General features: G+C 31.3%; 1 protein-coding gene and 1 long non-coding RNA gene across 2 annotated transcripts in view; one reads left to right on the top strand and one right to left on the bottom strand.

The window, feature by feature from the left end:
- Window positions 1-25,062, bottom strand: part of ZNF804A (zinc finger protein 804A) — a 244,206-nt gene that overhangs the window by 173,098 nt on the left and 46,046 nt on the right. The window lies entirely within an intron of this gene.
- On the top strand, window positions 675-12,301 carry LOC135321147 (uncharacterized). The gene is made up of 5 exons (XR_010380642.1): window positions 675-716; window positions 1,399-1,439; window positions 4,005-4,110; window positions 10,435-10,479; window positions 12,085-12,301. It is a non-coding gene; the product is annotated as an uncharacterized LOC135321147 (long non-coding RNA).

Genomic DNA, 25,062 nt, shown 5'->3' with positions numbered 1-25,062 from the left:
GAACTGCCATGCAGGAGTGAGCCTCACTAAATAGATCTTACTTTAACAAATTATTCTCACTAAATATATCTTACTTACAAGATTATACTCAGTGTATCTTACATTAACAAATTACTGAGGGTCTTTTTGGTATACCAAATAGGTATTATATATTCCATGAATTATTTTCAAACAAAGGATTGAAAGAATCTGCTTTTATATCTCTGTTTATACAGTGTAGTTTAACATGTATGGTTATAGAAGCAAACACAGAAGAAAATACGGGAATGATACTCTTCTAAACCACCCACAGTAAATTGGACGTTTCCAGAGAGATATTCGGTTTCAGTAGATGGTCACTTTTGGTGATAACACTACTGCCCGATGCATCTTTACTGACGATTACGTAAGGGAAGACTACAGTTATTTCACAAAGGTGAATTTCAGTAAATACTTGTTGATTTAATGAATGGCTTACTAAGGGAGTGCTAATAACCTTTCTCTGGCATGACTGGAGTAGTATTTCACACAGTGGCCAGCAGTATAAGAAATTCCCATCATTAGAATTTCTGCTCTGAATTAAAATACTTAACTAAAAAGCAGTTGTAAATCAGATTTTTGCCAACTCACCCAAACTCATTAAAGAGTTTAGCAAATTATTCACAGATCACAGTACAAAGATTATAACTGACTGAGTAAATACAAGGCAGAAGTACAATCTGACGGATGACAGAAAGGTAAACAATCACATTGCATAATCGAGCTTCCCTTGTTGTCTTTTCATGTTATTAACTAGAAAATCTATACATTTATTTCTAATGATTTTTAAATGATGTTCTATAAGTAGACTGATATGAATTGTTCTTTTAAATTGTTCTGTTACAATCTGGGATATTCTACATCTATGTATCATTTCCAAGAAGAAGAAAAATCATGCCATCTATTGGCTAGTTGCCCAATCCTTTTATTCTTACATTGCACATTGTTTAAGGTACAGCCATGGGTCTCATACCATAGAGTGTACTGAAAGGCTACACAGAATATGAGACAAAAAAAAAATCTGGAAAAATTCCAAGGAGCCACCTGCATACACCCAGGTTTTGTTATGGAAATCATGTGGAAGAGCAGGACTTTATGTCTAAACAAGATGTATGGAGAGCTAAAGATTTTATGCTTATAAAAATCTCATTAAATATATCAAATTATATCACATACGTAAACATACTAAAGATTAAATCACCTATCTAGAATTAAGGGATACCTTGTTGTCCTAAACTACAGCCCTAATGTTATGACCAAACTTTTAAAATTACTCTATAGTCTTAAAATATGTTATTGCTCACCAATCGTTTCCAGGTGTATTTTCTTTTAAATTCTTTCAGCAACTCTAGCTATGTTATTAGTGTACTTCTTTAACAGATGTGGCAACGATGGAGACCCAATGCATTTCCAATGGCCACGTAAGTATTCAAGGGTAAGATGAAAACTTGGACACCAACCTGTTAATTCCAAGTTTATTTTCACTTTATTTTGAGAAAATTTAGGTGAATGTCATTTGAAAATGAATCATCTATCATACAACTGTATGAGAAATTTCACATTTGAAGTATTGTTCAATGTATGTGAAGATTTGGAAGTGAGAGATACTTTGAAAATTAACCATTATAAGGCAACAGTCAATTCAATCTTTGAGAAAATAGCATACTACCTGATGGATGCCATAATCCTCATCTCAGTCAATGTATGCAAGTGCTGATTTAATGTTAGTAATTATTTATTAACACTATACAGAGTATAGATTCACACTCACATCTATATGACTCTATAAATTTGTTGGTAATAAGGGACAAAAGAGCTAGATGTTCTCTTCTTAAAAATTAGAAGTAGTTCAATGGTGTCAGATTTACACTGCAGTTTATAGCTCACTTGCTGTCTTTTCCATTTTCTTAGAATAGACAGATACATAACATAGTTCAAATTGAGACTTTTTTAAAATAGGCTTAGGAGTCTCATTAAGTGCATTTTATTTTTTAACTGGTTCCCTTTTGCCCAAAGATGCATAATTATTTCATTTAATTGTTCATGATATTCTATCCATTAAAATTATTTTATCCAGAGACCAAAACTAATTTTATACCCCTGGGGAAGTAAACATTAAAAGGAGTTAGGTATTGAGGAAATTTTAAAGTGAAAAATTATTAACAACAGTTAAAATACTGAAATAAGCAAGAATGACAAAGTAATTCTAAACTTCAGCTTGAGTTTTGCTGACAGGTTAGGAGTAAGTTCGCCTGGAGAAAAGAAAGAGATTCAGTAGCCTGAAAGCCATTTTTAAAGAATTTTTGAGCTTATTATTAAAAGTAAGATGAATCCTGTATACTGAGTATTATTACAGACTGTTAAACCTACTTTGGACAGACAGGCAGAGAGAAGACACACACATACAGAGGGTTACTCCACTTGTACATATATTTTGCCTAAAAATCTTGTCTAACATTCTCAAAAAGAATAGGAGAAAAAAGTACATGATTCATCCTACCATGATATTCAAAATACTTATTTAATATTGGATTTATGCTATAACTTAGAAGTGCTTATTGAATATATATTCATAAATTTGTCTTCACATTTGTTATGCTAGTCTTAATATTTTTACTGTGTTAAAGTATACATAAACATTTACCTTTTAAACTATTTTTAAGTATAAAATCCAGTGATATTAATTGCATTCACAATGTTGTACAATCATCACTAGTATGTATTTCCAAAACTTTTAATTACCACAAGCAGAAACTCATAACCATTATACAATAATTCCCACTTTCCACTCCTCTCAGCCCCTGGTATAATATGCTGAATTTTAAAATTTTACTTTTAAAACAAGGCAGTGAATTTTAGTCCTTGTATTAAATTCTTTAAACAAGAATGAATCACAATTCCTCAAAGATTTCAGCATGTTGACATCTTTCACCATCTTTTAACACTATTGCCTCACCTGTTGTCCTGACTTAACCCTCAATAAATCTTTTAAATTGACAACAAATGCTGAATAAATCAAATATAAGTAGGTACTGACCTTTGACAACTTCCAGCAATATATGCACTACCATTCTTCATCATGTAAATACACAATAGTCCCTAAAATGATAAAATACAGACTTCATGCATATAATGGACTGCAGGGTTTATATAGAATGAGTAAAGACCCCAATAACATCACATAGAGTTTCAATAACCCTGTACAAATTAAATTTAGTTTCAGAATTTCAGTTTTCTCATGTATCTGTAATAACTGAGTAGTTATCAACAGCAATATTCCATTCCCCCAGATAAACTCAATTTTCTACCCATTTATGTTATTTACGCCCCTTTGCTGCCGGGAAATACAACATTCACACAGAAATACGAGTTATTTATTCTTACATATCAGTGTTTATGTTTAATTTTTTTCTGTCATGAGACTAAGGTATCCCATACAAGCTCACAGATCATACATTATGCCTTGGGCCAGGATGGTTGCAGAGACACATCTTCAGGGACAGCTATTTCCTTATCAGGAAAGAATCGCTCTAGAGCCATCTGCCTGCTTATCGTTACATCTAGCCAGACTTATGTTTTAAAGGAATAGCTAACTAAATAAGGAAGAGAAGACTAAGCTAACAGACATTTCTGGCAGTCAATCAAAGGTTATTGAGGAAAAATAATCACACATGCCACCAAAGAAACGGATGGGTACAGGATGTTATCTAGAGCAAAGGACAGTGATGAGCCCCCGCTAGCTATTACTAAAGACATCAAATGGCACATGTGATAAGGGTACTGACAATTTTACAAATGAAATAAATTCTTTGCTACATTAAGGAGAAAATGATAGGATATTTTATCTAATATAATGATTAAAAAATAATTATCTACATTCAGATATCCTTGGATACACTACGAAGTCCCTAAATCCAGCTTTCTATAATTTTGTTTTATTTTCTCACCCCTACCTTGCCTCTATCTGGATACATTTTTCCATTTAGCAATTCTGCATGAGGAACTATTCTAGCCATTGAAGCTGAAGGGGAAAAAGTGATGCAGAGCAATACTCTGAAAAATCAGTCTTGGGGTAGTGATTCAGGAAAATAAGTAAGTACAATGCATTGTGGAAAGATACTATGATGGAAGTAAGTTCAAAATTCCTATGTTTGGGCTTATCGCTTATGTGACCTCCAACATCCAGGATACATGGCATATGTGGGGAAAAAAGTACTGAAATTCCAAGTGTGAAATTTTAGTGAGTAACTTCAGCTAAGAGTTGCACAGGACAATAGTTTATTTAGCATATTGAAACTTATAGAAAATAATTTTTAACATTCCTCAGACAACTAAATTACTTTTCGAGAGTAATCATGAAGTGAAACAAAAAATGTGGATAAAATGTGCAAATTTTGAAGGACTCAGAGAAATTTACTCTCTCAGTAAAACCATTTTGGATTTTTCTATTTGTACTTTTTGTTTTGTTCTGTTATGCTGAGTGTTTCCAGTACTGCAGTTAATTCCCAAAATCTTTTCCACGTAGATGATTGTGTACATTGCTCATGATAATATCATTTTTCTTGTCAGGGCCAATGAGATGTGAGGGTGAGACTGTTGCTAACAGGAAAGGATGATTTCTTGTCCTCCCCTAGGTATTATTATTTATACGTTGTATCTGCTGCAACCACAATCAACACCAAGAATGCCAGACTAGACTTAGAAGAAAATTATGTTACTGGTGATATCTCAATGAACCATACCTGAAGTCTCTCTAAGCTCTAGAATTCCTGTTATATGAGATGATAAACCATGTATACTTTGACCCAGATTGATTTTGATTTTGCCTTTCCATTGATTGTAGCCCAAATCATCTGACAGATACATCTGATAATAACAGAGAAAAAAATTTTTTTTCTTTTCTGTTTATTACATTAATAGAACCATCGTTTAGGCAGAGGCCATTCACTTTTATCATTATGTATCTAGTAAGTACACCTGTAAACATACAAGGCTTCATTTCAATTATGAAAAGCTAACTGATGTTTAATAGCAAGTATTATAGATTTATCCCATTCTTAGTGCTACTGTCAAACCAACTGAGTAAGTTTCAGTAAATAACATGTTAATAAAATTAGTTTTACATGTATCTGTCATTATTGTTTTTCAATGCTTTTAAAAATATTTCCAATGTTTGATCTTCAAGGTTTGAAAAAAAGTGAAGCAAAATATTCTTATTCTTACCAAAGAATTTATATAATAGACCTTGCAGAAAATTTACTGTAACAGTAAACTTGATTCAATATATTTTTCTCAGCATATTTTCATTAAAAATAAACTTAAACATTCTCACGGGGTGAAATACTATCATCTTTAGTTTAACAAACTAAATGATTTATGAAAAATCATTAATAGCCAATAGGATTTATTTGCTTCCATGTTATTATGAAAGTATTGTATAAGAGGTATGAGTAAATGGCATTAATACACATATTGTCACTCTTTCCAGTATTACTGCATTGTTGAAAAGGTTAGTAAACAATTGCTTTTATTTAATAAATGTTCTCAAAGTTTTGATGACTAAGACATAAAAACACGAACAACTAGTAATACTATATGTACTAAAATGGATATACATTTACTTTTCTAGCTAAAAAGTTGTATTATTTTTCTTTGTCAACCCTGTTTGGTGAGGGAAAAAATCTTATCCAATGACAAGAGAAATGACAGAAAACACAGAGGCAGAATACAGATATTAAAAACAAGGTAGTAGGTTATAGTCCTGGATTTTTCACTTACTAGCTATAAAACCATAAGAAAATTATTAAATTTCTCTGCATTTACTTTATTATTCCATAAAATGAAGATTAAAAATAGTAACTAGCAAATGGATTGTGATTTAATATAAGTCAAAATTATCTTCAATAGTATCTGACATATAACTAAGGTCCAAAAATTTTTAAATTTTATAAATAATACCAAAAACAATATATGTGTCACAATGTTTGCTCTGTAATCAGTGGTTTATTTTATCTTTTAAAAAATGATTCTCAAATATATGTAACAAGATAGAATAAAATATATCATGTTAATTTTAATTATGATTTTTATACATGTGATTTCTTCTTTAAAAAGTTGTATGTTTTGTGAGTGTGTGTATGTGCAAACATAAATAAATTTACTGCTCAAGCAAGGATAAAGTGAACATAGAATTAGTAAAAATTGTGTTTATATTCCTGTAACTTATCTTGGTAATTTGTAAGTCTTTCTTCTACATTTTTACATAAGTGATTTTCTACTAATGACTTATCATTTTTTGAGGAAAACAATATTTTGTATGTGTTTTTTTTTTTTTTTTAAGACTTAGGTTTGCTAACTTCAGACATATTCTTATTCCTCCAACAAAAATTTGCTTGAGTGAGAGTTCTAGATTGTGGAGATAGTAGTGATAACAGTATTAGTAATAACAATGATACCAACAAATGCATACTCAGTGCTCTCTCTATGCTAAATATCTTACATATTTTATTATATTTAGTTGTCAGAATGATTATATGAGGCAAGTATGATTATTATTTCTTATTAGAGATCAAGATATTGAAGCAACGGGAACTGAGTAACTGGTCTAGGTCACAAAATTTTAATTCAAGTATTGTGACAGCAGAGTGACTTATCTGGTCTAAACTTCTATTTAATGTAATCTCCAGAAATTAATACATTGTACACAGTTGCAACCCCTCATTCAGTTAAAAATGTGTAATAGCATTTTTGAACTGCAATTAAACATAGTTTATTAAATGTAATTAAAATAACAATGATAACCACAATTAGAAAGATTTTTAAATAAGTGTACTATTTGTATTTTTCATTATATATGCATGTATGTGCATGACATACGTGTGAATATAAACATACACTTATACTCTCTCCACACATATATATATGCATGTACATTTATACATGCAGAAGTGCATATATCTATCTTCTACTTATTTATTCATCTATCTATCCTTATGTAAATACATGCACATATATCCATATACACTCCATATATATGTATATATAGCCATATATATACTCATACATGGTTAAGACTACTATGTGACTTTAGCTATGAAATGGATGAGTGGGTCTGGACTACTGATATTATTTTATCATGTTCGTGGTTGACTCGGTAAACATTAGAAAAATGTATAAGATTTTTAAAATTCACTTAATACATAAACAGTTACTAACATGTGGGATTTTATTTTACTTCTTTAACAGTGTGTGCTTTTTATCTTCTTAGATTTTTGTGAGTTTTTTTTTTTTTTAGATTTGGAATGTTTTCTATAATTTTATTTAAATAAATCTGTATTTCTATCCTCCTGGTCTCTAACTTAGGAAAACATAATTTTTAGGTGGAGTCAACACTCTCTTTCCTCCACACTTGTATTTTTTTCTCTAGTTATATCCATCCTATAGTCCATCTTCTCTTTCTTGTTTTCTCCCCAGAGTCTTCATCGTATATACCTGCATATAGTTAAATTACCACATTGCTCCTCCACATCCTAAAATTATTTTCTCAGAATGTCAACTTTCATTATGATTTCCAATTAGATTTTAACTTTCTTTCAAATTTAGCCTCTTGCTTCCTTTATGTTATTATGTTGCCTTGTAAAATATATATATATATATATTTCCTTTTCTTTTTGTACTTTTGGCTTTCTGCTCCTGTTTCTCCATTTTCATGCCTTCAGACACTGCAGTGATGCATTTTCTTCTAGTTATTGTAAGCTAATTTGAAATATGTTTTTTTCTCGTATGCTTCAGAATTGTGTTTCTACCACCTTCTGACAAAGATGAAGCCAGCCAATATTAAAAAAGGAGTAATAATTTCATAAGAATCTGAAATTTTGACAACATAATATTTTACTACATATTTAACTTTAAACAGTTACTCTAAGCTGCAATGATATAAAGAAATTAAGGAAACATACACAAAATAATAATAAGATATTTTAAATCTTCACCTTATAACAAAAAATATGAATTGGCAATTTAGGATGGTGGTAGTTAAGCTCTAAAGGTATTTTCTTTGCATTCACACATAAAATAGCAGATCTCCCATGAAGAAATGCATAAAACTACAATACTATCAACAGCAGGTAAAATATTTGTATTGATTGTAGTATAAAATGTCAAAGTAAAGCTACTGATTTTAGAATAGAACTCAAGTCATTCTATTACCTACTTTTCTATAAGATATTTTAATGCAATTCTTTTAAAGCTATTTCTTTACAGTCTGTTTTTGGAGGTAGTGGCCAAAATTCAGTTTTACCTAATAAAGTCATTTATTTCCCTCCAAATTGTGGTGCTACCACTAAATTTTCCCTTCACTCATTTTTCTTTGGTAACCTCTTTTAAAGATAGCAAAATGTGAAGTAGTAAAAATAAATAAATAAATAAAAGCAATAATGAAGGAAGAGACACACAAAGTTATACTTAAAAGATTGCCAGCTCATGAAGGCAATTCACAAGCTGTAGCAAAATGAGTTCTGTGCACAAAAGAAATCAATACTTATTGTAGCATCATCATTTCTGCTACACTGCAATTTATCAGTAAACTGGATACTGTCACATTTCATAGGCCTTAGAAAACTAGTTGCTCTCACAAACAATATTTATTCTGCACAAGTTTCATCACATCAGAATCTGATTTAAGCAAAGCAAAGCTTTCCTGACAAAGAATCAGGATACAGTAGATACACTTTGACTTGTTACAGAGGTACCTGAATTAAAGGCTAAGGCCATGGGGAGCTGTGGAGATTCTAAATATTGAGAAGGTGCAGCAGTAGGTTAATTACAAAGCATAAAAATGGGTTATCAATGTATTTGAATACTAAACACAAGCAATGCCTTTTTTCTTTGGGAAGAATGTACAAACATGAGAATTGAGTTGGCTCTGAATTCGCTCTTTCTTTCTTCCTCCTTCCTTCCCCCATCCCTGTCTTTTTCATTCTTTATTTTTATTCCCTCCTTCCTTTCTTCCTTATATCTTTTTCCTTTATTTTTTCTTCTTTTTAATATGGTGAGAATTACAAACATCTGGAGAGATTAAATTTACCCTTTTGCCCACCTGGCAAATCACTTGCTTCCTCTGTCATTTAAAAAAAAAAAAATCATCCTTATTCTTAAAAAAAATGCTGTGCAACCGAAATTTTAAAAGTCAATTTAATAAAATTTAATGCTGAAATATGCATCCTCATCAGAATCCAGAGTTCTTGAATAAATACATTTTATGGAATTGTAACAAAATGAATTATTTAAATAAATTTCCATTGATGTTTTCTGGGCATTTATGTACCTCGGTGCAGTTTCATAGACATTCTCTCTAAATTTAAATGATCAGCTGTTAGGACTTCAGGGCCTGAGGTAATCACAGCAAGTGAGGATGTGACAGAAACAGCCCAGAAGTTGCTGACTGATGAGCCCTCTCTCTGCAGGAGCTCTCTCTTCTCTCTCTGCCTGATTCTGAAGCCATCGTCCAATTCAGCTCCAGTTTCTCATGCACTTACCTGGTTTTCTGTTCTGAATCTGTTAGGCTTCTAGGGCATGAAATACATGCGACAAGCAAGGATATTACAAACATGGCCTACATTTACCTTTATAAATGTACTATTCCTACACCACTTTAAAAATTCTAGTGTTCTCACTGAGTAAGCCTGCAGAGACACTCATTTAACTTTCATTCCTATAAATAGCTCCTTGGATAATTTGAAGGTACTTCCCCCCCACCTATCACAAGTAGAGTATCTTGCTTTTCCTGCCTCAAAATATTCATATTGCATAAATAGAGGGGGCCAAGACATCAGTCACTATAATATTTTAATTTCATTTTATGAACAACGAACATGCTCTACGCCCTGCTCAAAGTACATAGCAATGATAGAGGAATTATTTTAGAAAATAAATAATAGCCCAAACTCACAAACTGAATTAAGTATTGCATTGGACAGATACAGAAGAGAACTTCAAAGGGGTAAGTAGATCTGAATCGGCGATGAATGAGACTCCTGTATCAGAATCAAGCAAGGGATATTGGAGTATTCCTGCAGAAAGATGGCTTATCAATCAATCAGCAGGAAAGTGGTGATACATTGAAATTAAGATAATTCAGGAAGGTCTAATAAGGGGACTGATTGACAAGCAATGTCAAGATACAGCAAAATCACTAGGGCTACTGCTGCACCCCAGCGGAAAGCTGTTACCACTTTAGACTCCAAGTTATGAAAGGGATCAGTGGTTACCCAAACATGGAAGGATAGGTTCTCACAATAAAAAGTAGGTCAGTTCAATACAATTCAGGGAACTACCTAAAGCAACAATACCTCAGCCACTCTCTTTTTCTTCCCTTCCCATTTATCCCTGGATGGCTTCTCCCATGGCTGAACCCAGTCAGTAGACAAAGGACACGGAAGACCACGGATAAGCTCTATACAGGTCAGTAACATTAAATAAGATCATAATGAATCTACAATAGTGGACAGGGAGTGGGCAACATAGTACCTAAACTGATACAGAATGAAAGCATCTGGGCTCACTGACTCAAAACAAAGCCTGAGGTGATACACCTCCATCCAAGAAAGCAGCTGAAAAGCCTGGCCTGACCACTGTTTGGGCCCTGAATTATTATATGAACCTGAGCACAGTGGAGAGGCAGGTGAACAAGTTCTAAGTTCATAATCAAGATGTGAAAACTTGACTGTTGATTAGATATTCTATCTGTAATATATCTAATATTACCACAGGAAGGGATTCCCAGGCAGATAGTATAACGCGTTTGATTGAGAACCACAATGGGTCAGAAGAAGGCAACTAAATATATATATACATATACCAAAGAGAAAGGGAGCTGAGAAAGAGAAGGTGGGACACACACACACACAAGAATTCAAGGTGAATCTACCACTAGCATTCTCAAATCCAAAAATTAAAGAAAAACAACCAAAAAATAAGCAGTAGAAGATGTGTTTACTCTATAAAAAATTTGAATGCAATATGAAATGCTATAAAATAAGTAAATTTAGAGCCCTCAAATAAATAAAGTATAGCATCCATACAAATAAGAAAACGTTGAATTTTATTCCACAGCATCTCCTCAGAAAATTGGTACCAAATGGGACTGGTGTCCCTTAGATATTCTGTCAACAAGGAAAGAAGTTTAAATGACAAATTCCATAGTTTAATCATAGGCTGATCAATTCTAGGGCAGTAGTAATTACATGTTAATGAATTAAATTCAAAAACTATATTTATTATTTCTATTGAAATATTTCCTCCTATTGTTTGTAGATGCATTGCTCTCTCTAGCTATTTTAAATAATAGACAACTTCAATCAGGAAGGACATTTGACCTTTGGTTGATCTTGAACAATCTTGATCATTGCAGTCAAGTAGTATAACTTTCCAAATAGCTCCTGAAACAAATATTTTTCCTTTTTCAAGGACCCAATAGTAGCATATTTCATGATTCTTCAAACCTTCTGAGTGGTTCCTGTTGCTTCTAGCAACTAAATTTCCTGCCAAGCTTTTACTGTGAAAACAACAGAAAACTATAGGCTTTCTTTTGAAAATTAGTGGGTGAAGGAAGTTAATAATGTTATTTCAAGTATATAATCAACTGAAAGTTGATGTTCTGTTTAAATGCAATTATTTAAAAAAGTCATTGTATTTTATTTATAATTTATTATAAACACATAGAAATTAATGTCTTTGAATTGTTATGGGATCTCATAAATGTTCTAATTAATCTTCCTCCACTTACACCTGAGATAACTGGAACTTATTTTTTATAAAACTGATACTGTAGTACGGAAGAACTAATCTGACTCCATATTACATCTGTTCCTTTGGCTCTAACTCTGCACTCTGTTTCCTGTGCTTAGTCATGCTGGTTCTGCACCTTTTGAAAAAGATTGTTGCCAATAGTCTGAAATATACTGGATAGCCCATTCTCAAGGCTCTGACTTTTAAGAGTGTAACACTTTCCAATTCATATAAAGATAAAAATTTGCAAGATAGAAAATAATATTTATCTTGTTGGAGATTTACAGGGACACCATGACCTGATCTATCTGGACAGCTGCAAGAACAAAGGACCCTGACACCAAGAAGTTTGCAACAACCAACCCCCCACCGCCTCCTTTTTAGTATAAAAGGAGCCTGAATTCTGACTTGTGTAAGATGGTTCTCCAGGATGTTAGTCTGCCATCCTCTCAGTCTGCTGGCTTTCCAAATAAAGTTACTATTTCTTGCCCCAACATCTCGTTTCACAATTTATTGGCCTGTCTTGTGGCAAACAGAACAAGTATGAACTTGGTAACAATTCCTTTACCTTTTGTTAAACTTTTTTGCAAGAATTAACATTAAAATTTAGTTCACATTCCAAGAGGTCACACTGCCTCAAAGCAATGAGTACTGATTTTAAGACTGCTTAATCTTTTGCCATTTTAAAAGATTGTTTTTGATAATCTGAAGATATTTTGAAAAGGATATGAAGTTTTTTATTTTGGTTAGATAAATTATACAATAGCTTTTTAGAAACTTCAAAGGATTTTTATGTGAAAAATATTTCATTTAATCCTCAGAAGTATTCTCTAATACGTGAATTAACATATGTATCCCCATTCTACATATAAAAACACTGAGATTTATATGATTTGTTAAATGGATTAAGTTACAGTTAAAAATCTAAGAAAGAAGCAATTCTAACTCAAATTGCCGACTTTAACTCTTCAATAGCTTTTCTTCTTCTAATATGTACATGAATGTTTGCAGACACTTTTGTGTATGTAATTCTCCCAGAAGGCAATGCCCGTATGCAGTGCACATAGTGTCTTAGACATAGCAGACCTTCAACCATAATTTCAGATGAAATAAATCATTATATGTTAATATTTGTCTAATAAGCTTTACCAAAGATAAAATCTAAGACTGGATAACTTATAAAAGGAAGAAGAGAGACCTAAAAATCCATTAATTACTCACTGATGTTTCACAAATGCTGAATGTCCATTAAATCAAAGAAACAATATTACTGAAAGTTAATTAAAGTCAGTACTGTAGATCTGAATCATGAAATGTCAAGAAAAATTAGAATATTTGTTTAATAACTAAAGAATGATACTAATTAATGAATAACATAAAATAATCAAAGGATAGTCATAAAAGGCTACGTTTATTAAAAATACAGTATATAGGACTAAAACTCAAATTTATAGTCAAACTCTTTGATTTCATACCACATACCACACATTTTAAAAGAAGCACATTTCACAAAAGAATTCAAATTATCTGCTACTTTAGATTATTTGCCTTCCTAGGCCTTCAATGTTACAAACATTTGAAAGTTAAAATCATTACAGTCAAAACCAAAATTTGTATGTGGTTAAGAAAAACTATGTTCTATGCAATTATCCTGTGGAACTACCCCCCAGATGGCCAGTTTTCTGTAATTCAATTTGATTTGCAATGTATTTTGTGAACAAATATTTTCTTCCAATTAAGATAACCAAGGAAGTAAATTCTGACATTGATGCAAAGGGAATAGCTAATAAATCTTATACGCACATGAACATTATGATAAGACTACTGCAAACGTAAAATTAATGTGTCAAGTTAATTTCCCTCCCTCGCCTCTGGCTAATTGGCACAAATTAAATTTTATGCTAATCTGAGATTATAGTATACAATTTGGAAATTTAAAATTTCTGCTGATCATGAGAAAACTTATTCATACAACTTCTGTAATACAAAATAACCATAAAATCATTTTACTATGGTGTTTAATTGTATCATATCTTATAATTAAAATTGGTAATATATAGATATAATTTTTCATCTTAGATATTGTTAGTTTTGCTATTTGTGTTTTTTCCATTGAATTTGATTAGTTAAAAATTTTGAGTACATTAATGGAAAAGAATATATATACACATATATATGTATCACTTTGTTGTACATCAGAAACTAACACAATATTGTAAATTGACTATACTTCAATAATTTAAAAAAATTAAAGTACATGTCTTCTGAATCTGGTATAATAGATTATAATATCAGACTTGTAGATGTAACATACTACTTAGAATTTCCGTGTATGCTTTGAAATTACTGTTTTCCTAGCTTCTGAAGAATATATTGTGATATTAATTTAAAAGACCATCTACTTTGATATTTTAAAAAAAAGTCAGTTTATGATATACAATGTTAAAGTCTGCAATAAATAAAATGTATATTTGTTAGGTAGTTAGATAAGTGGGGCCATCCGGCAGATAGGTGGAGGAGAGCAAGGAGATGGTCCAGAAGATGGCGTTATGTCCACCTCTAGCAAAGAGGGACTCTACTTCTTCTAAATGAGTGCCAGCAAAAAACAAACAAACAAACAAACAAAAAAACTGCTTAAAACCCGACAACTGCTGTCGCAGTAGCAGAAAGGACTTAACTAGACACCCAATGTTTGTTGTATTATATTAACATTGCAGTTTAGTGCCCCTCACCCCATGGGTTTTTCTGTGCACACCATGGATAAGGACATGTGCAAAGGGGCCAAACATGACGAAGCATTCCAGGGACAAGAGCCATCAATCAATCAAGAGACCACCTCTAAGTGACGGTATAAGAAAAAGGGGAGACAAAAATTGCAGCTTTTCTTCCCTTGGGTCAGCCCACCTCCCATTCTTGGAGGTGTACTTTTCCTTTCTTTTTAAATAAATCTTTAAAAACTTTTAGCTGCACAATGTACCATCTTCCAACTGCAAACTCATCTTTCAGGTATGACAAGAGCCAGGGTCTTTGCCTTTCAGGGTAATGTTCATATTCAATTATATGTCCTTATACACTGAAATTACACTATACATGTTTGTTGTTGGGTACAGGAAACATTTCAAAATACATGAGCATTTTATACTAAACATGCAAATCTTTTTTTTGAAAATAATTGTGATAGGCAGAATTTTGGCATCCATCATATCCACCTCTTGGTGTAACTCCCATGATTACATTTTATGTTACATTGCAAAACAGACTTTGCAAATGTAACTAAGCATACCAACAAGAGATTTTATAAGGAGATTATCTGGATCATCTAGATGAATAATTACATGAGCCCTTAATGGTGGAAGAGGCAAGCAGAAAAGGAAGCCATAGAGAGATGTGGCAGAGGTGGAAGTCATTAAATTCAAAGCACGAGGACTCATGATGTACCTTTTCTGAACTGAATTATATCCTTGAGGGTCTAGGAAGGTGATAATGGAGCCATGAGAAAACAATGCAGGCAGCCTCCAGGAGCAGAGTAGCTCCTGACTGACAGTCAGCAAAGAAACAGGAACCTGAGTCCTACAACCTCAAGGAACTGAACTTAGCCAACTGAATTTAGAAGTGGATTAATTCCCTAGATCCACCACACAAGAGCCTAGCCCTTGACTCTCTGAGAATCTGAGCAGAGAATCCAGCTTCGCCATGCCAGACTTCTGACAGACAGAGCTGTAACATTGTAAGTGTATGTTGCAGTAAGCTGGTAAATGTGTAGTAATTTGTTACAAAGAGAGAAAACGAGTATGGTAACACAAGTCAGTATCTCCAAATTAAAATTCCCATCTTTATAAGTTTTTTCCTTAGGTAAGCTGCTTAGGAGAAGAGAATGGATTTTTTTTTTTTTCTTCCTCAAAGGAACCTGGAGATAGGGGCACAGAAATAGTGTATTTCATAAAAGCAGTCTTCCTTTGTATTCCACATCCCCATGGACAGCTTCATGATCATAAAATATCATGTAAAGCAGTAATTTCAAGCCTCCATAACTGGATGCTAGCTCTTGTCATCTATAACTGCTTAAAATCTATTACTAACTAACTTTTTAAACTTTGAATTGTTATCTTTATGAAATTTGAAAATGTTTTGCCTCTACTATTTTGTCACTTTTCAATAGCAGAAGTCTGTATGTGTATATTTATTTATATAGCTCTCTGAAATAGATATGATATAGTTCCAAATTCTGTTTTTTATTTTTAAAAAGTTAAACTAGCTGAATACTGGGTTATGCTTTTTAAAAATTATTATAATAAAGGTTTGGAGATATTCCAGGATTCTGTATACCCTGCTAATTTTAAATTCCAAAGTTCCATATTTACATTTAGAATCATTCTCATTAATAATTCAATTATTTAATTAATACAAAAAGGAACATAATTATAGCCTATAAAATATAGAGACCATAGCTACAAAAACTGCATAAGAACAATGCTGTTTTGCAGAGCAGTCTTGCAAGAGCAATATTTCCTTTGGCTCAAACAATTTCTGAACTGGTAGAATGTAAACAGGATATAATATTGATATTGACACAGGTGATTGTATCAAAATATTATTCTCTACACGATACAACTAAAGAAGATGAACATAAACTGAGAGATCAATATTATTGCTATAAAATAACAAAAAGCAAAATGGTATTTTAAAAAATTCCTTTCAAGTAAAAAATCAAGATGATAATTAGATGAAGAGTTTGAGCACAGAACTGGGAATTAGCTTATCAATTCTCCAAACAGCTTTCATTCTTCATACTCAAGAATATATTTAGAAATATAAATAATATTTAACGTTAATGTTATTTAATCACAGCAATTTTACCATGTGGATTTATAGACTACTATTAATTTAATGCTGTATAATTTATAATTTATAGTGTTTAGTATATATAATGAATGAATACCTAATTGAAAAATTTGTATTTGTATAGAAATTTCTTTTAGATGAATAGTTTGGTTCCATTGTTTATTTATTTACATTGCTTTATTTAAATTTTATGAAATATAAACTCTTTTAAAAATAAAATACTTGAATTGATACAAACACTGTCATTTATTTCTGGTTTGTTTCACTACCATTCTTTGAAATCCAAATGAATGTCTTTACAAACTAGTCAGGTAATAGAAATAAAACATATGGGAAACATACGTTCCATACAAAGATGTTTAAATAATTTGTTAACACTAAGCAAAAGAGACAAAACATGTTTTCATGACAAATTCATCACTCAAACTACAACTACAAAGTCTATAACTATTTCTGATTGCCTTCTATAGTCTTTTATTTTTCTGAAGTTTCCTTCTCGAAGTCTTCTACTTCTTTCTTTTCACTCTCACTCATTCTCTTTGCTTTTTTGGAAATTGTTCACTTAAGCTGTGTGTTCTGAATGATATTAAGACGAATACTAGGCTCCAAAAAAGAACACTCATTTATCTCAATGCTATAATCTATCTGTGATGTCTGCCTAGGGCAGAAAATGAGAGAGCAGAACATGTGTGCATTTGCCATCCAACACCTAGGTCATATATGCATCAACTTAGCCTCACAGTTATTTTTCAGTTGTTCCTCTTTATTCACATTTATCATATTTTCCAATTTCTAAATCAGACTTTGTACAGGCAAATGAGTATTTGGTATTAAGTTTATATTTACTCCTTCCTACCAAAATCTACAAAGGATTTGGAGAAAAGTTAGAGTCTTGGAAATACTTCAAAAGTCAAAATCAAGCAGGAGAATAATTAGTAATTTTCCTTTATCTAGTGACTCTGAGTTTCATCCATTATTTATTTTCAAAAACGCTATTCTGGTGCTTTGTTTTCTACTAGCTTAAACACAATACAAAATAAAGACAGACACTATACCCAAATTTGACCTCATCCTGGCTTTTTTATGTTCCTCAACAAAGTGCACTGATTTTGGACAGTCACCCCCTTCTCCTCCTTCCCCATTGCCCCCAGTGGTATACAAGAGTAAAATAAGAACAGATTCATGTTGAGCTGAAAAGATGTTGCAAGTAGTCTGTTACGAATGAAATGAGAAATTTTGATTTTTATGAGAAAATGTCTGAGAGGTTATACTATAGTCATAAGGAGGGAAAAAACAGGTGAATCTGGGGAAATAAGTGGACATTAAGTAGAGACAGCCTCATGAAGACAGGGTCTCCCCCTGAAAGCTTAGTATCTGTGTAATTCTGTCAGGCAACACTTGACTTAACACTTAGTTTAACAAACACATATTGAATAAAGTATTTTAATATTTCAATCTCTTATAGTATTGTATTATTATTTGAAGAGAAGCCTCCTCCAGGTCAGTCTTGAGACTCTTAAAAGATATACATATCACCAAGGGTTGGCATCAAAAGAAGGAAAGAAATACACTAAATCAAAAAATATACACAGTGTTATTAAGGATATGAAAAATACTTTAAAATATATGCTACATGACAACTAAAAGTAATGTATGATCTGCAATTGAAATCTGGATCAAAGCAAAGTGAAATAAGGCACAGAAGAATAATATAAAAATGCAATTCAAAATACAACTAGGGACCATTAGAAAACTATGAATATGGAGTATATATTATAACTAATGCAATATTAACAATAAATATCTTGAGTGTGTTAATATATGGTTATTAAGGTGAATGTCTTTGTTTTTTGAGATAGCTGCTAAAAATTTAGGAGTGAAAAATTATGATGTTTTAAGTATTTCTCAAACGATTCTGCCCACACACACATCTAGATATACACACAAATAGAAAAAGAATTAAAGAAAATGTGGTAAAATGTTACTGACTGGAGAATATAAATTATGAAAGTATTCACTGTAATACTCATATACTTCAAATGTGTTCAAAATACAAAGTTGGGAAAGTAATAAAATTAGTATTTGGTAGATTTTCTACAAATAGCATTCTAAATAATTCTCTTGAAGTTTTCAAATATTATCAGGTTAAACATAAATCAGGAGGAACAAGCAACGCATTGTTCAAAAAGACTTGGTGGATCAAATTAAGGGTTGTCCCATGGTTAAATGGCATGACATATCTAACATCACTTTCCACCTTTATAAAGCCCTTATTCAGTTTTTTTCTGAGATTGTGTTGTGTTCCTGAATTATGATGCAAGTTTAATGATTTTTCCATAGCCATATTTATTATTTATGCCCCTGTTTTTATATAACAACTAAAATTATTTTGGTATGAGCTTCAGATACGATGAAATGTCTCAGCACAGATAATAACAGAAACTTCTAACAAATATTTTCTTTCATTAAAAGTGCAGTAAATGAAACCCTATTGAATATCCTAATTGTAATGAGTTCTCACCCATGTATCATGCAAATATTTAACAATAGTATTCAGCTGATGATGCAGTTCTCAAATAACCAAAACAATACACAGAATTAATAAGCTTTCCTTCAATAATTTTATGTAGGCAATGAATAAAATTATTTAACAATAATTATATGGCAAATTCTCAGTTGATTAATTCAGTTATTTTAATAAATAAATCAATGTGTGTAAATACAAATATTTTCAGAAATATTTATATTTTCATTTTTCTTTCCTTATTTCCTTGTTTAGGCTGGAAATTGGTCTTATTTACTAATTTTATTTTCCTATGCCTTTGTAACTTCAAGTCTCAGCACAATTTTTCTGACTTAGACAGAGTTTCTCACCCCAAATTTGCATCCAGAAATTTTAGTCAGGGGAAACATACACACAAACGCATATAAACAATATCTTTTCTAGTTTGTCGAGTTTGAGGTGAGAAAGAGAAAAACAGACCCTAACATCTGGGAAATAATGTGGCACTCACATCTGAGCCTTCTTGTTCTCCTGCTGGACATAAGCAGTTTCACAAATCATCAATACCAAGTAAGGCCGCTCTATCACCGTCATGGGTCAAAACAAGCATTAGACTCTCTATAATCATATCTAAACAGACAGAATTATGAACACTGTCCAAAACAAAAATGATCAGCTTCCTCCAACTAATATGAATCACTGCTGCTTCTTTAGTAATTACAAATTTATCCTCACTCTAATTTGCCTTTTTTCTTGATAAGATTTATAACAGCCAATCATAAAAACCACCTCTACTTCTGAATTTGAGTTAAAAACCACTTTCTAAAACTGCAGCTCAGGGAGAACAAGTCTGTGAGGGACTTAAGTCATATAGTTCCCAGAGGCTGAAGGATGGACAGAAGGAGATCTGCTGTATAACATTCAGAGAATTTTTTTCTTCACTTGTTTATGTAGCTTTCTTAAGCCTTTCACAAGCCCAAATCCTATAATGAGTCATTCTAACACTCTGCTATCAATACACGTCACAGTTCCCCGTGGTCAGGCACTTCAGTAAGATAGAAGTTCAAATAATAAATTATTAAGAATATTATTTCTGTGACAGTTTATGATAGCCAGAGACTCCCTAGAATTCTACATCCTAGCCAAAAAAAAAAAAAAAAAAAAAAAAGAAAGAAAGAAAAGAAACAGAGAAAGGATACAGAGAAAAGCATAATACAATATAATAAAGTATAACAAATGAAACAATTGAGAGTTAGAAGAATGTAAATAATCTAGTAAGATGCAGCTTATTTCAGATTTGATTCATTAGTAATAATACTACTAAAAATATGGCTATTAAGTAGTGAAATTCTATTTCCATCCTAATGCGGTACCTCTGCTTGATAAAATAAAAACCATACTAATAAATTTTCATAGGACTCCTTCTTGTGTTTCCTTTTTGTTTTGTTTACCCAGCTGTGGATTTTTGTGTGAAAATTACTTTGGGAGAAAGAATCAGTTAAAAACTGCATGAAAACATTACTTAAATTTTATATTCAAATGGCAACCTAAGAAAATTTGACAATCACATTATTAAAACCAAACAGAAAGCTTAAGGAAACTTCACATTCAACAATGAAATTTCAATTTATTATTGGCATAAAATACTGAAGGGGATCTTCTGAACTTCCCCTTTAGGTAACGGTACAGTAATTTGAATATATATTTGCCTATTATGAAGAGGTGAATATTAAGTTGAAATTTTCTTTAAATCAGAAAAGAGCAATATTTTTGCCTTCAATTGATTCTCCAAGATGTTAAACTAGCAGAAAAAAAAATCTAATTAAAAAAAAATCAATGTCACTGATTAAGCTGGCATTTGATTCAGTAAAATGAACAGTTGTGCATTAGGCAAGATTTGTGCTTTATCTGAGGCAAAGTATCTAAAGTTTTGTGTGTGTGTGTGTGGGTGAAAATGAAGGCATCATATTAAGAAATCTATATAACTGGTAATACTGTAAATATGATTGCATTTCATGTACTATGAATTAAATGTTGTAAAATTTAATATTTATTTTTATATATTTTTAATTACTAGGGTGGGAGTGTCTTATTACCTTAGAAAGTATTTCTTCCTTTAGCATCATCACCCAAGATCAGTTTCCTTACCAGGAAATATTTATCCATTGATAAGTTTAATTTTAAGTTGTGAAATTTAATACTTACTTGGAAGTGTCCTATATTAACTGAGATGGAAATACATTAATCTTGAAAAGGACTATTGCTTCTTTTAGCATCATCAGCTACAAGGAGTTTTGTGACCAGAAAACATGTATCTTCTTAGTAAGTTTAAGTTTGCAGGACATCTGGAAAATGTGTTCTGGTTTACGAATACTGAGATAACGGTTATTAGCACTCCATTTTTGGTACTGGAAGCTACCTAAGAAAGGAATGATAAGTGAATCCTTGAACATGTTCCACATTCCAGTGATCTTTAAGTGTTTCAATGGAGAAATATTTTACTATTTCCTAAAATTCTTGATGTCTCTTTAAAAACAAAAATAAAAACAAACCTTTTCCATCAAACTTCCCTTATCTGGACTTGAAAAAAAAAATGCTGATGAAAGATCTTTCTCTGATTTTGGATCATTTAAAGTATTTTTCTCTGTGTTCTTCAATTATTTGTATGCATTTGTAAATGAAATGAAGTAACAATTTGAACAAATTAAAAAAAAAGAGGTTATAACATCTAAGTTTTATTTTAATGAAAAACATCAGCTAAGTCTTTTGTCATGAAAGGATGGATAAATATGAGACTTTAAAAATACATGTATCAAAAGATGAAAGCAAGTTTAGCTTAGAGAAAATAAGTGTCCTGTGAAAGTATTCAATATAGAAAGGATTCATTTTATAAAACTTTTTAAATCTCTTGATAAAAAGGAAAAAGACATGGCCTCATTGAAACAGAAGACAAAAAGCTCAGGTGAGAGAAGAAACAAAGGCAAAAGAAATGGGACCCTGATGATGTTTCAACATAATTTGGGAATAAAATAGAGCTAGATGGAACAAGACGAACTGTAGAAACATAACAGAAAAAGACACAATAATTGAAAATAATGATTTTTAAAAACACACCAATTGGAATAGAAATAAAATCCAAAATCATAATTGAACATAATTTTCTGATCAAAAAGGAAACTTGAAATGGAAAATGATAAAGGTATACTATGTTCCCAACAAAATAGTTATTAAAAAAAAAAAAAAAAAAAAAACCGTTCCAGCAAGCATTTGGATAGTTAAATAATTCTGACATAAAACACATTTAGGTAATTTAGAAACAGTGATTTGATTCCCCAATCCAAGATTATATTATTGGGTGGAAGACGGTAAGACTTTGGGTATGGTATAAAAGCACAATAAATTCCCCACCTTACACAAGGAGACAACTGGAGATACACTTTTGGTGACTTAAAAGATTGAGAAATACAGATTGAATCATATCTTTTGTAAAGTTGCAAGACAATTACTATCAGGGATATTTAAAAGATTTTTACTTTCAAAAATACTGAATAAATTAAAACAATCAAATAAGAAAACATTATATGGCAAATGAAAAACTAAAAATGAAGCATATAAAATAAAATACTAAGATAATACTATGATCATCAAAATAAGACCAAAAACAAGAGTTTTGTGAATTAATTAAAATATTTAAAACTCTCAACTGAAAATAAACAGTGTTTACATTGAGTTTTTAAAGAGTTAAATTACGCACAAATGAAACAGGTTTACATTATCAGTCAAATCAGAGTTTTAACAAAAATACTTAAGTTGAATTCAGTTTAGAAACTAACCTGGAAAAATCTTAATTATATAATAAATAAAATATACAAAATCGTATAGAATTATTCTGGTACTAAACTATAATGTACTGCTTACTGGCATCAACTATATAATAAAATCACTGAAACAAATGCTTATAGAAAACGTACATTAAACATCTAGTATTATTAGAAAACTGAGCAGAGATAAGTTGAATAAAGGAACAATGTGTGTGTGAGTAGTTTTAATTATAAGAAATAAACCTTCTTTTCAAGTATCTATGGAACAAAATCAAATACATTTCCATTCCCCAAAATATGCTAAAATTTGCCAAACCAGAAATTGTCAAAGGTGCAGTACTAATGAATTAGACTTCAATAACCCAAATGTAGCAATCACAACTGCGACCTCCCTAACTAACTGAAAATTACTAAAAATAATCACGATATTACTTAAAGAAAGGGGAAGTGACAAACTACAACTGTGTAGGAATGTGTAGCATATGATACACTTATGCTAAGAGATATTAAGTAACCATTAACAACCTACTTCTAAAAATCATTACCTGTCATTGGAGATATTGATGCTGCTATCTTATTTGAAGATACAATTTCTGTGTACAACATGATTTCAACTTTAAAAAAAATACGTGTACTGCATAGCAAAAGAATAAAAATATTTTACCATTTGTTGTTATTTGAGTAGTCTTTGTTTATATCCAAAATGGCTTTGCATTATGGGAGTAAAATGTACACATTTAAGTGTTGAGGAAATCTGTATATATAAATATTTATTTTTACTTTATTTTATAGACCATTAAACAAGACAATCAACTGTTGTTTGAAGCGGCAGTCAAGCAAAATGACTTCAACTGCCATTGTATCGATTCACACCGGAATGAGGAAACATGAAAGAACAAAGCAGAAAGAGTTACAGAAGGAGATCAAAAGATAAATCTACACTAAACAAAGCACAAGGAAAAGTTCTTAGAAAGATATTGGAGAGCTGTGCTACTTACAAAGGAATGCAAAGGGCCCTTTTTCACAAATAATTTCTTTTAACTGCCTAGAAATTAATCAATCAAGGATTTCATCAAAATCCCACAATCTCAAACTCCAATGAATGAAATAATTTAAAAGTTCAAATATATTTTATTAAATGTTTTTAGTGACTTGCTGTAACAGTTTGTAACATTCCCTCACTTTCACACCCTTTCAGTGTCATGAGCATTTCCTTTTAAATTCAATGTAATACCTTTTTTCAACTATTTTACCAAAAGAACTTTATTTTTTTAATTATAAACAGCTATATCTAAAATGAATATGTTAAAATAATTTGTATTCCTCTTCCTCTGTGAAAAATAAAGTCCTTTAATTCAAAAAGATACATGCACCCCAATGTTCATAGCAGCACTATTTACAATAGCCAAGACATGGAGACAACCTAAATGTCCATCGACAGAAGACTGGATAAAGAAGTTGTGGTATATTTATACAGTGAAATACTACTCAGCCATAAAAAATAAAATAATGCCGTTTTCAGCAACATGGATGGACCTGGAGATAGTCATTTTAAGTGAAATAAGCCACTTACATGAGGAATCTAAAAAAAAAAAAAAAAAAGACAAACTTATTTACAAAACAGACAGACTCATAGATAGAGAAAACAAACCTATGGTTACCAGGGAGGGAAGTGGGTGGGAAGGGACAAATTGGGAGTTTGAGATTTGTAGATACTAATTAATATATATAAAATAGATTAACAGCAATTTCATACTGTATAGCACAGGGAACTATATTCAATATTGTAGTAACTTATGATGAAAAAGAACATGAAAATGAATATATGTATGTTCATGTATGACTGAAGCATTATGCTATACACCAGAAATTGACACAACATTATAAACTGACTTTACTTCAATAAATATATATATGTATACAAAATATCTATATATCTATATATCTATATATATACACACACACACACACACACACACAAAAAGTCACTTTAATTATCTTGCTAATAAACTGGCTTTTTGGTGTCATCATGTCCTTAGCAATAAACCAGAGACAACCAAATGTCTTCAATATGTTTTCAATGTAAAATAT

This window comes from Camelus dromedarius, chromosome 4 (genome assembly GCF_036321535.1).
Source record: "Camelus dromedarius isolate mCamDro1 chromosome 4, mCamDro1.pat, whole genome shotgun sequence".
Lineage (NCBI taxonomy): Eukaryota > Metazoa > Chordata > Mammalia > Artiodactyla > Camelidae > Camelus > Camelus dromedarius.
Note: the sequence above shows the minus strand (reverse complement) of the source record. Positions and strands in the feature narration are given on the sequence as shown.